We start from the raw sequence: 11,525 nt of genomic DNA on the forward strand, positions 1-11,525 counted from the left end.
AAATGAGAAAAGGCATTGGAAGCAGAGTCCTCAAATATTTTTAAGGGTGAGGTGGATTGAATTGAGTTGAATTTATTGTCACATGTACCGGGGCACAGTGAAAAGCTTTGTCTTGCGAGCAATACAGGCAGTTCACCGAGTTAAGTATCATAGATAAGTAAATAATAACTGGATAGTTTCTTGCAAAGCAAGGGAGTTAAAGGTGAACAGGGCTAGGTGGAAATGTGGACTTGAGATTACAACCAGATCAGCCATGACCTTTTTAATTAGCAAAAGTGGTTTCATGGGATCTGAAAGGCCTAATTCTGTTTCTAGCTCGTGTTTTCCTACAAAGTTTTGAAAACAATTATCTCTGTACATTGTTATAGCAAACAACCAGGACTTCATTGATGGTCCCTTGAATGTGAGACAAGGGAAGCAGACTTTTAGGAATTCTATTTCAGAACTCCCCTCCAGGCTGTGCATTTTAATTATATTGTGAAGATACACAAGGGCATTGATTAATTGTGTTGAAATTTGAATTTGCAAACATCTGGATTTAAAAGTTAACCTATTGGTGACACTGTTGATTGTTGTTAAAAAAAAAACCCATCTGGTTCACTAATAGCTTTTAAGGAAGGAGATCTCCCTGTCCTTCCCCACTCTGGCCTACCTGTGACTCTTGACCCACAGAAAGGTAATTCGAGATTTGCAATAAATGCTGGTCTTGCCAATGACCAAATACCTTGAGCACTTACAAAAAGAGATGGCTAGGACACAAGGAAAGCAGCAAAAGTATGCATCTGCACTCTGTCACTTTTCTTTTTCATTCGTGGGACGTTGGTATCACTGGCTAGGCCAGTATTTATTGCCCGTCCCTACCGAAATGCCCAGAGGGGAGTTAAAAGTCAAGCACATTGCTGTAGATCTGAGTCACATGTCGGCCAGACCAGGTAAAGATGGCAGATTTCCTGCCCTAAAGGACATTAGTGAACCAGATGGGTTTTCCCAGTAACAATCAGCAATGGCATCATGGTCGTCAATAAACTTTGATTTCCAGATGATTATTGAAATCATAGTCCATGCTCTGCCATGGTGGGGCTCAAACCCAGGTCCCCAGAACATCATCGGGGTCTCTGGTTTAATAATCTCATGATAATAACACTGGATCATCATTTATCCCAAGATAGATTAATTCTCCACCAACTGACTTGGGATTAAATTAGGAGTTCTGTCTTAGAAATATGTTGCTGCTCCTTAATTATCACTGGGTCAAAAAGCTAACACTTTCTTCCCAACTTCCCCGTGAGAGTTATCCTCACTGTACAGCTCACAGTGGCTCAAAAAGATAGTCCATGTCTCAAAGGAACCTGGGCGATAAGTGTTGGTCTTGCTTGCCATATGACATCATTACACAGAAGGTTTTGAAAAATCAAATTGAGCTGTTACTCCAAAAAAATACCTGTGTTCCTCTTAATATAATGCCTCAAGGCAACTATTTTGTCATATAGTACTAATGAAAAGTGCAAGAGTATACATTTATACACAGTGACTTTAAAACAAAAAACATCTCAAGGCAATACATACAAGATCAAAAAAGGGGATTGATATGGAGGTGTCGGTGTTGGACTGGGGTGCACAAAGTTAAAAATCACACAACACTGGGTTATAATCCAACAGGTTTATTTATTTGGAGGCACTAGTTTTTGAAGCGCTGATCCTTTATCAGGTGTTGTGAACCACCTGATGAAGGAGCAGCACTCTGAAAGCTAGTGCTTCCAAATAAACCTGTTGGACTATAACCTGGTGTTGTGTGATTTTTAAGAAAGGGGAGAGATACTAAAGAAAGCAGACAATCATAGAATCCCTACAGTGTGGAAACAGGTCAATGGTCCAACACGTCCACACCGACCCTCCAAAAAGTAACCCTCCCAAACCCTATTACTCTCTGTTTACCTCTGACTAATGCACCCAACCTACACATCCCTGAGCACTATGGGGCAATTTCCCATGGCAAGTTCACCTAATCTGCACATCTTTGGACTGTGGGAGGAGGCCATAGCACCCAGAGGAAGCCCATACAGACACAGGAAGAATGTGCAGACTCCACACAGACGGTTGGCTGGAATCAAACCTGGGTCCCTGGCACTGTGAGGCAGCATTACTAACCATTGAGCCTCTGCATTTGCAATGTAAAAAGCATCAGATTTGTGGGTAAAACTTTGCTTTCTCAGATGATGCTGTTTGGCCTACATGGGTCCCATTTACACTTGCTCTGTTGTTGCAGCTGCACTCTAATGGTCTTACATTTCCCTGGAAAGGAAGCTGTAAGCAGAAACTGCCTTTCCTTCTGTTAATATCGCAGCTTGACTTCGATACCTTGCAAAGGAATTCTCAAGACTGACAGGGTCGGATGAAAGAAAATCTTTGATGGCTTTCCTGTCTGTCTCAGAAACAAAGATCAGCTCTGTCATGTGGAAGCCCATTGTAGGTGCAATGTGTTTTGCAGCTCATTGACAAAGTCCACCTTGCTGTGGTAATGTGCACCTTGACTCGTAAATGCTGTAATCTGAAGCTATGTGTGATGTCAGCCACAGTCGAAACATTCTTCCCATCACATGGGCTTACCAGGAATCGCTCCCACTCTTCCCCCTTGTCACTGCTCTGTGTTGGAAGGATTTGCGTCTTCATACTCAACCTGTTTGGATATTGCAGAAATACGACATCCTTGGCTATTAAGGTGGCTCAGTGGTTAGCACTGCTCCCTCACAGCACCAGGGACGTGCATTCAACCCCAGCTTCGGGTGCCTGTCTGTATGGAGTTTACACATTCTCCCCTCGAAACTGTACATTTCCTCTGGGTGTTCCAGTTTCCTCCAAGAATGCTCAGGTCAGATGGATTGGCCGTGTTATACTGTCCAGGGGCGTGCAGGTTGGGTGGGTTAGCCATGGGAAATGAAGGGTTATGTCGAAGGGGGGGGGGGGGGGGAGTGTGAGGCTGGGAGGGAAGCTTTTCAGAGGATTGGTTGAACTTGATGGGTCAAGTGGCTTGCTTCCACACTGTAGGGATTCTAAGTCCTGCCATGTGACTTCAGCCCACGACTTCTGCTGAGAGTCAGACAATATACCAAATCCGCCATATGATTTAGCCTTTGACATTTGCAATCCTGGGCAAATCACAAAAAGGTGGACGCCCAGTAAACCTGTTTACTTTGTGATACTTTTTGGCTGAGGGGTTGATACTGGCTGCTGGGTTGTGTCTCAGAATTTGAACTCTTTTTTGGGGTAACAATCCAGACCCCTGCAATGTTAGGCTGGCCCAACAGGCAGTGAGGGGATTGGGAAAGGACTCACATCTGGTAAGTGAGCGTGTGTTGGGAGGGAAGGGACAAAACCCTACCTTCTGGTGTTCAGCCTGTGGGTTCATTTGTTCAATGAAGTACAGGCCAGGCTCTAAGTTTTGTTTTTTTTTTGGAAAGGAATCTCAAGAGTTTCTAGCAGGGCATCTGTGCCCCAAGCTGCTCTGTTTACAAACTACCAACCCAGTCCTCTCACATGGCTCTTAAGGTCACAAAGCATTACACCGTAAGAAGTGGGCCATTCAGCCCACCAAGTCCACTCTGCTATACAATAAGATCATAATTGATCATATGATGGTCAACCCAGTCTCGACAGCCCTCTGCAGACAAAGTTCCACAGATTCACTCCCTTCTGTCACACAAGGGTAAAGAATCTGTGGACCCCTTTACTGCAGGGGGCTTGTCGAGGCTGAGGTATTCAGGATATTCAAGGCTGGGAAAGACGGATTTTTAATCCGTGAGGGAATCATGGTTTTGGAGAAAAGGCAAGAAAATGGAATTAAGTCTAATCAGATCAGCCACGATCTCCTTGAATGATGTAGCAGATTCAATGGGCTGAATGGTCTATATCTTCTCCTACTTGTTAAGGTCTAATGGCGAAGGCTGTTTCTTCTGAGAAGGTGAAGGTTGAGGGGCAGACAAATGCTGTCTTTAAAATAATGAAGGAGTTTGATAAGGTACTGAGAAGACTTTATTATTAGGGGCACAGAGTCCAAAGCAAAGGCATGATATTGAACTTGTACAAGACACTTGTTAAATTTCAGAGTAATACAGCACAGAAACAGACCTTTGGCCCAACTCATCCATGCTGACCAGGAACCCAAACTTAACTCATCCCATTTGCCCGCATTTGGTCTATATCCTTCTAAAGTTATCCTATTCATGTAGCTGTCCAATATCTTGTAACTATTGTAATTGTACCCACCTCCACCACTTCCTCTGGAAACTCATTCCATACACGCACCACCCTCTGTATGTAAAAGTGGCCCCTTCGATCTTTTTTAAATCTTTCCCCTCTCACCTAAAATCTGTGCCCTCTAGTTTTCCCCTACCCTGGGAAAAAGACCTTGGCTATTCACCTTTCACTTGGCCCTCATGATCTTGTAAACCTGTATAAGGTCACCCCTCAGCCTCCGGAGCTCCAGGGAAAAAAGTCCCAGCTTATCCAGCCTCTTATTATAACTCAAACTCTCAGTTTTGGTAACGTCCATGTAAAACTTTTCTGCACACTTTCTAGTTTTGCAGCATCCTTCCTGTAGCACAGAGACCAGAATTATATGCAGTATTCCAAATGTGGCCTCATTAATGCTGGAGTATACAGTTGTGGATGTTGCATTATAGGAAAGATGCGAAGGCACTGGAGAGAGTGCAGAAGTGGTAAAAAGGAATGGTTCCAGTAATGAGAAACTTCAGTATGAGGATAGATTGAAGACGTCAGGACTATCCACCTTGGAGAAAAGACTGGATTGAGTAGATAGGGAGATGCTGTTCTCACCGATACCACTTCCTCTGGCAACTCATTCCATACGCAAACCACTCTCTGTATGTTAAAGTTGCCCCTTAGATAAAGAGACAATAATGAGAGAGCATAGATTCAAAGTGATGTGTGAGTGAAGCAAGAGTGGTCCAATCACTGATTCCTGTGGACCCCACCGGCTATAGGTCACTAACCCCACTCACGAATTCTTGTGAGCATTCAAAGTCAGTTTATTTTCAAAGTCACTTTTTCACAGTGAGTATCTCAGGTCTGGATTACATCGCTTGGAAATGTGATGGAGGCCATTCTAATTGAGGCATTCAGTAGCACATTGGATAATAATTTAGTTAGAAATAATGTACAAAGGTATGTGGAAAAAGCAGGAGATTGCAAATGATGCTTATCCTGGTCAGACAAGATGGGCCAAAAGACCTCTTTCTGCACTGGAACAATTCTGTGACTCTGTATACAGAGGGAAAGTGTTTCATATTTGTAGGGGAGACCAAGAAAATTGACCAAAAACATGATAGTCACTGAAAATAGGAAATTAAAAAAAAAACAGCTTTACCCATCGGAAAGCAGCAAGAATGTAGAATTGAACAAAAGAAGTGAAGTCTTCCCAATTTCTGACCATGTGGACATTGTTAGTCAGTTGGGAAATAAGGCTAAGGTCAGCAGTAAGAAGATTCCCAATGTTGGAAGAAAATGCTTCATTCTCCAATCACATGTTGAACAGCAAGAAGAGAAACTCTCTAGCGAGAGGCCGATTTGCATCGACTTGAATGCATTAGCATGTCATCATTGCCCCATCTCACTCATTGATATACAGTTTCTGATTCCCTCACCCACTAGGTAGAAACTAGATTGTGACAATTCCTAACATGACACTCCAAGCATTTGTCTAGTGACTCCAGCTCACTGCTTGCTCCTGAGGGGCTCCATCTTAGACAGCAGTCACCAGGATACATCCATGAATAGCGACCACTCCTGCCTCCCCTTCTGTGCACGACATTGGATATGTACCAGCCTCTCTGTGTCCTCACAGTCCATTTCTGCTCCATTTACAGTACAAAGTTAAAAATAACACTGCACCAGGTTATAATTCAACAGCTTTATTTGAAAATACTAGCTTTTGGAGCACTGCTCCTTTGTCAGGTAGCTAGTTAGAGTACAGCCATTTACAGTACAGTACTGCACTGTGAAGTGCATCAGCACTTGCTATTTTATTGATACTGTAAAGACATTTTGCACACAGTGATATGCACTCACCTCACAGGTTGCACCATGGTGTACCTTAGCCTCCTCACATGCTCTTATAGCACTCACCCACTCACTTTGAGTCTATCTCAATGCTCACAGGAAACAGCAAGTGAGGATAGGGGTTCTTTATCAGGTTGGTGACCTATAACCAATGGAGGTTGACAGCAAAGGGATCTGTGCTGGGACCACAACCATGTACAATATATGTCAATGACTTGGAGGAAGGAAATGGACATACTGGAGCCAAATTTGCAGGCGGCCAGAAAAAGTTGAAAGGCAACAGGTGTACAAACAGTTTACAGAGAGATATTGACAGGTTAAGTGAGAGAGCAAAAAGTTGGCAAATCGAGTATATTGTGGGAAAATGTTAAGTTGTTCATTTAAAAGGGAGAACAGTAGAGTATTATTTAAATACAGTAAAACTGCAGAAAGCTGTACCACAAAAGGACTTGGGGGAACAAAACACAGAAAGCTAGCACACAGGGGCAGCAGGTAATCAGGAAGGCTTATGGAATGTTGGTTTTTATTTCATGGGGGGTTGGAAGACAAGAGTAGGGAAGTTTTACTGCAATTGTACAGGGTGCATGTGAGAACACATCTGGAGTACCGTGAGCTGTTCTGGTTCCTTTATCTAAGGAAAGAAATCATTTCATTGGAGGCAGTTCCAAGAAAGTTCATGAGGATGTTTTCTAATATGGAGCGTTTGTCTTATAAGCGAAGGTTAAACAAGTTTGGACTCTACTGAAAATATTGAGAAGTGGCACACCGAAACATCTACCATTCTTAAAGAGCTTGTCATGGTCAATGCTAAGAGAATGTTCCCCACCTCCCCCTCACTCCCGCTCCCCCCCGCTCCCCCCCCTCCCCACCCCCAGAACGGTCTAGGAGCAGAAAGCGCAGTCTCAGAATTAAGGGGATACATGGATGTAAGGGGCTGAAATTGTTCCTGCTATCCTAGCATCATTATTGCATTTGTGCAGGGGAATTGTTTTGTTCCTCAAAAGCGTTAAACCTGACATCAGACTTTGCCTGATGAATTCAGTAAGAATGTTGATTACGAATAAAATGTGTTGTCATGCAATAAAGTAACATCTCATTTAGGGCAAGAACCTCTTCTCATGAGAATACTAATTGGTTTTCTCTAATGACATTAGACCAAGCAGACCATGTAAATGCTGATGAAGAAAGAAGATGATGGCAACAAATTTATCAGACCCACTTTTCAACTGTGGGCCAGGGGTTACTCGGCATAAAGACAATAACAGGGAACTGAAACTACCTGAGCCCTAGCTGCTGGCTCAAGCCAGTTTGAACTGGTTCCGCTCAAAGGATGACGTAAGGGGGGGAGATCCTTATTTGGTGGAAGAACGATAAGGGAATACTAAAGATGGCCTTGGAGTGAGCCTATCGTGAAAAGATGTTGGCTTGTCAGCTGAACTAAGAACCAACAAGACACGACAGTTCAGGAAGATAAGGAAGAAGAATAAAAATGAAGGATTTCAGTGTGCCTTTCCCAAAAACTCTGGAGATCAACCTTTGCAAAGATTTGGACATCATGTTGAGAAGCATGGAGATAACCCTGAGGCCTGGGAGAAATCACTTGGCCAGTGAGAGCATCTATTCTTGGGTATTAGCCTTTATTTTTTGTTGACTGTTAAGGGAATGCCATAGGTAAACTAACGGATATGTGCTTAGATTTTCGCCTTGTAGGAATTGCATGCCTGCTGTTAACCTTTTCTTAACCAAATGGTGTGAACTGTATGTCTGTTTTAGATAAACTAATAAAGTTAATGGTTAGTTGATACAGATTTTACTCTTGCCTTCTTTGAGCAGTAACTGTTGTTGAGGGTGGTAACCAAGCAACACAACAGGGTAAGACATGAATAATCCAAGAGGGAATCTTTTTTTGAATTACCCAGGAGTTAGATGCATGGATAAGTTGCTATCATGTTCCATGTAAGCTTTGCTCTGTAGTTACACAGTTGCCAGGAAGGTCCCAGGCAGGTGGCTTACATTCACCCCTCCAAGGTACCACATGTATCCAGCCCCACAAAGCTATTTGAAGCCATAACACATCCGAATGAATAGGCTGCACAAAATGAAAGATAATTCAGATGCAAGACTGGCTGCTATCAAATGGAATCGCTGAGACAACAAGACCTCAGGATGCATTTAAGCAGAATTGGAACAGACAGATCAGGGGGAAGTCACAGAACAATATGATGGTCTGATGTGCCACAAAGCGAGTGCCTTTTTTGACTAAAGGCTGCTGGGCTCAAGGAGACTTTGTCCTTGAGTTTTTTCAGAGGGACAATAAACCAGGCCGTGCTCCGATCAGTCTGGTTTGGTACAGAGATGAAAGGAATTTTGAGAGGCCTTTTGTTTATATGTAAACAGATGAGACTTCAGGCCAAAGTGGTCATGTTTTAGAAGTGACCTGTATAAAGAGAGGGGAGTGGTCAGCCCTCTAGCTGAGCAGTTTAGTTCAGTCTTGAACAGGTGAGTTCAACAGGGAGCTGTGTGGAAACTCTCTCTCTCTCTCTCTTTCTGGCCTTCAACTTCAACCTGTAAGCATGTGTTCCATTTATACTGGGTTTTAAAGGGAGTTTGCTTATTGGGACTGTTGTGCATATTTGGAATAGCATAATTAAGTCTAGTTGGATAGGCTTAGTTCTGTAGTATATCTTTATTCTGTTTTTTGTGTTTCATTTTGTAATTGTGAATATTTTTTGTCTATTTTAAAAACTAGTAGTCAACCTCGCTAACTTAATCCAGGTAATTTTCACTGTACACTTAATGAAACAAACTGTAAAGTTATGGCCTGGGTTTCCTGCTTAAGAATGTTTTGAGTGGTCTGGCCTAGCTCATAACAGATTGGGGGTTCTTTGTGGGATTTTAATCAGCTAGTGGTAGGTGCTAGTGTCTTTATTTATGCTGCTGGTTTGGTTGAATAGACAAAGCTTGGGATAGGAATGGCTCTTTCAGTTGCCAAACATTTTCTGGAATTGGATGCAGTGACTTTGGAAGTTTTACAAGAAATTAATAAGACCAAGTTGCAAGAATTAGCAGAGAAGCTGGAATTGGAACTGCCTGCTTCTGTGAAGAGAGGAGAGATAATTACAGCAGTAGCTCAGCATTTAAACTTGCTGGAGAAACAATCAGAATCCATAGAGATGGCAAGAATTCAATTGCAAATGAAGCAGCTTGGGTTAGAGGTGAGAAATAAGGAAAGGGCAGCAAAAATGAAACAGATTGAGTTACGATTAAAAGCAGAAGAGAGAGGAAAAGAGAGAGCAGAGAAAGAAAAATAGAGAACTTTTGAACTTCAAAAACTGACACTTAAAATGGAAAGTCAGCTTAAAAGGCTGGAGATGAAGGCTGAGGGTAGGCTCTGTGAGGAAGTAGTGCAAACTCATGTGGAAGAGCAGAGAGTTAAAACAGCAAGGTTAGCATCTGAAGGGGCTGATGATTATGCGCTGGTCCATAAAACTCGGTTTGGCTTCCAGAATCAATTTCAGCCCAAGAGGGATAGACATTGGGACAAAGAGAAATCCTCATGTGGAAGGGGAAAGGTAGATCTCAGTGAAGTTCATAAGGATAACTTACCACAGGGTAAAAAAGAAACTCTTGAGGGGGACAAAGAAGTTAAAAAGCTCCAGTGTTTTCATTGTAATAAAGTGGGCCACATAAACCCACAGCATTAGTGGGCTAGGAGAAAGCCAGATGTAGGAAAATGAGCTAAGCCTGGAAGTTTTGTTGGACTAGTAACCAAAAGCACAAGGGAAGTTGGACAACTGCCTCAGAGTATACAAGATGATCAGAAGTTGATTAAGGAGGAAGTGGCAGATCTGCTTAAAAAATATACATGCAAGGGTAAAGTTTGTTCACATAGGCCAGGAGCAATAGATAAGGAGGTTACAATATTAAGGGACACAGGATCCTCTCCGTCTGTAATTCTGAATGATGAGGAGATATGTCCGCCTGAGTTACTATTGCCAGAAAAGGTACTGATAACAAGAATTCATAGTGAGACAAAAAGTGCTCAATTATGTAAAATGAGGCTAGAGAGTCCAGAGAAGAGTGGAGAATTTGTGGTAAGAATACTGGACAAACTCTCAGCTCCAAGAATACAATTTGTCCTTGCAAATGATATCGCTGATTCACCAATACGCATGCTGCCTACTCTAGTTGAAAAGCCAGTGGAGACGCGGACAACTGAACACATGGAGAATGTTTTTCCAGGAATTTCCCCTGATTGTTTACAAGCTGATGCAGGAGAGATCAAATGGCACAGATAAGGAAGCTGATATTGTGTTATCTAAAACATGCTTTGATCAGATAAGTGGAACAGAGAAGGAGCAAATCGATAAACATGCAAGCATCTTTAGCTCTGCTAAGCTGATTGAATTACAGCAGGAAGATGAAGAGTTAAAACAATTATGTCAAAAGACACTTACAGAGAAAGAAAGTGAATGCATTCCTGTGTGTAATTACTTAACAAATGATGTCTTAATGAGGAAATGGAGACCATCACGTAGTCAAGCAGATGAGAAATGGGCAGAGATTCATCAAATTGTTTTGCCAGTAAGGTATAGAAAAGAGGTGCTGCGAATGGCACATGAGCTACCACTTGGAGGTCATTTAGGGGTGAGGAAAACACAGGATAAGATACAAAGATAGTTTTATTGGCCTGGACTATATAAAGATGGATTTGAATTTTGCCAGACATGTCATACGTGTCATTTCCCTTTCCCCCACCTCACCCAAGTTCCAAACTTCCAGCTCAGCATTGTCCCCATGACTTGTCCTACCTGCCTATCTTCTTTTCCACCTATCCACTCCACCCTCCCCCCCAGACCTATCACCTTCATCCCCTCCCCCACTCACCTATTGTACTCTATACTACTTTCTCCCCAACCCCACCCTCCTTTCACTTATCTCTCCACCCTTCAGGCTCTCTGCCTGTATTCCTGATGAAGGGCTTTTGCCCGAAACATCGATTTTACTGCTCCTTAGATGCTGCCTGAACTGCTGTACTTTTCCAGCACCTTTCTAATCTAGACTCTGGTTTCCAGCATCTGCAGTCATTGTCTTTACCTCGTTGATTTTAACCCTACTGCGAATTCTCTTGCAAGGATGCCTGCCTTGAAGATGTTTTCCACCTCTCTCTATAAGAATCTCAGGGAGTCCCTCTCCCACTGCAACTCCCAGGTCATTTCCTCTGCCCTGAAGCTCTTCAACCATGTCCTGAAACAAACTCATTACCACAGTCACATTTGCTTTCTCAGTGCCTGCCTCCGGAACCAACTCATCCCACACGGACTCCGGACCACCTTTAAACCAGAGAGTTCTGATCCGAACAGGACAAACAGTACAGACTAAAGATTCAAAAACACCAGCAATGGTTCTCCTTCAAGATCCTCCACTCCACGCTCGCAGCAATGCGCCGG

The sequence above is a fragment of the Chiloscyllium plagiosum genome, unplaced genomic scaffold, assembly GCF_037043375.1.
Source record: "Chiloscyllium plagiosum isolate Xiang-an unplaced genomic scaffold, Cpla_swu_hap1 HiC_scaffold_2, whole genome shotgun sequence".
Classification (NCBI taxonomy): Eukaryota; Metazoa; Chordata; class Chondrichthyes; order Orectolobiformes; family Hemiscylliidae; genus Chiloscyllium; species Chiloscyllium plagiosum.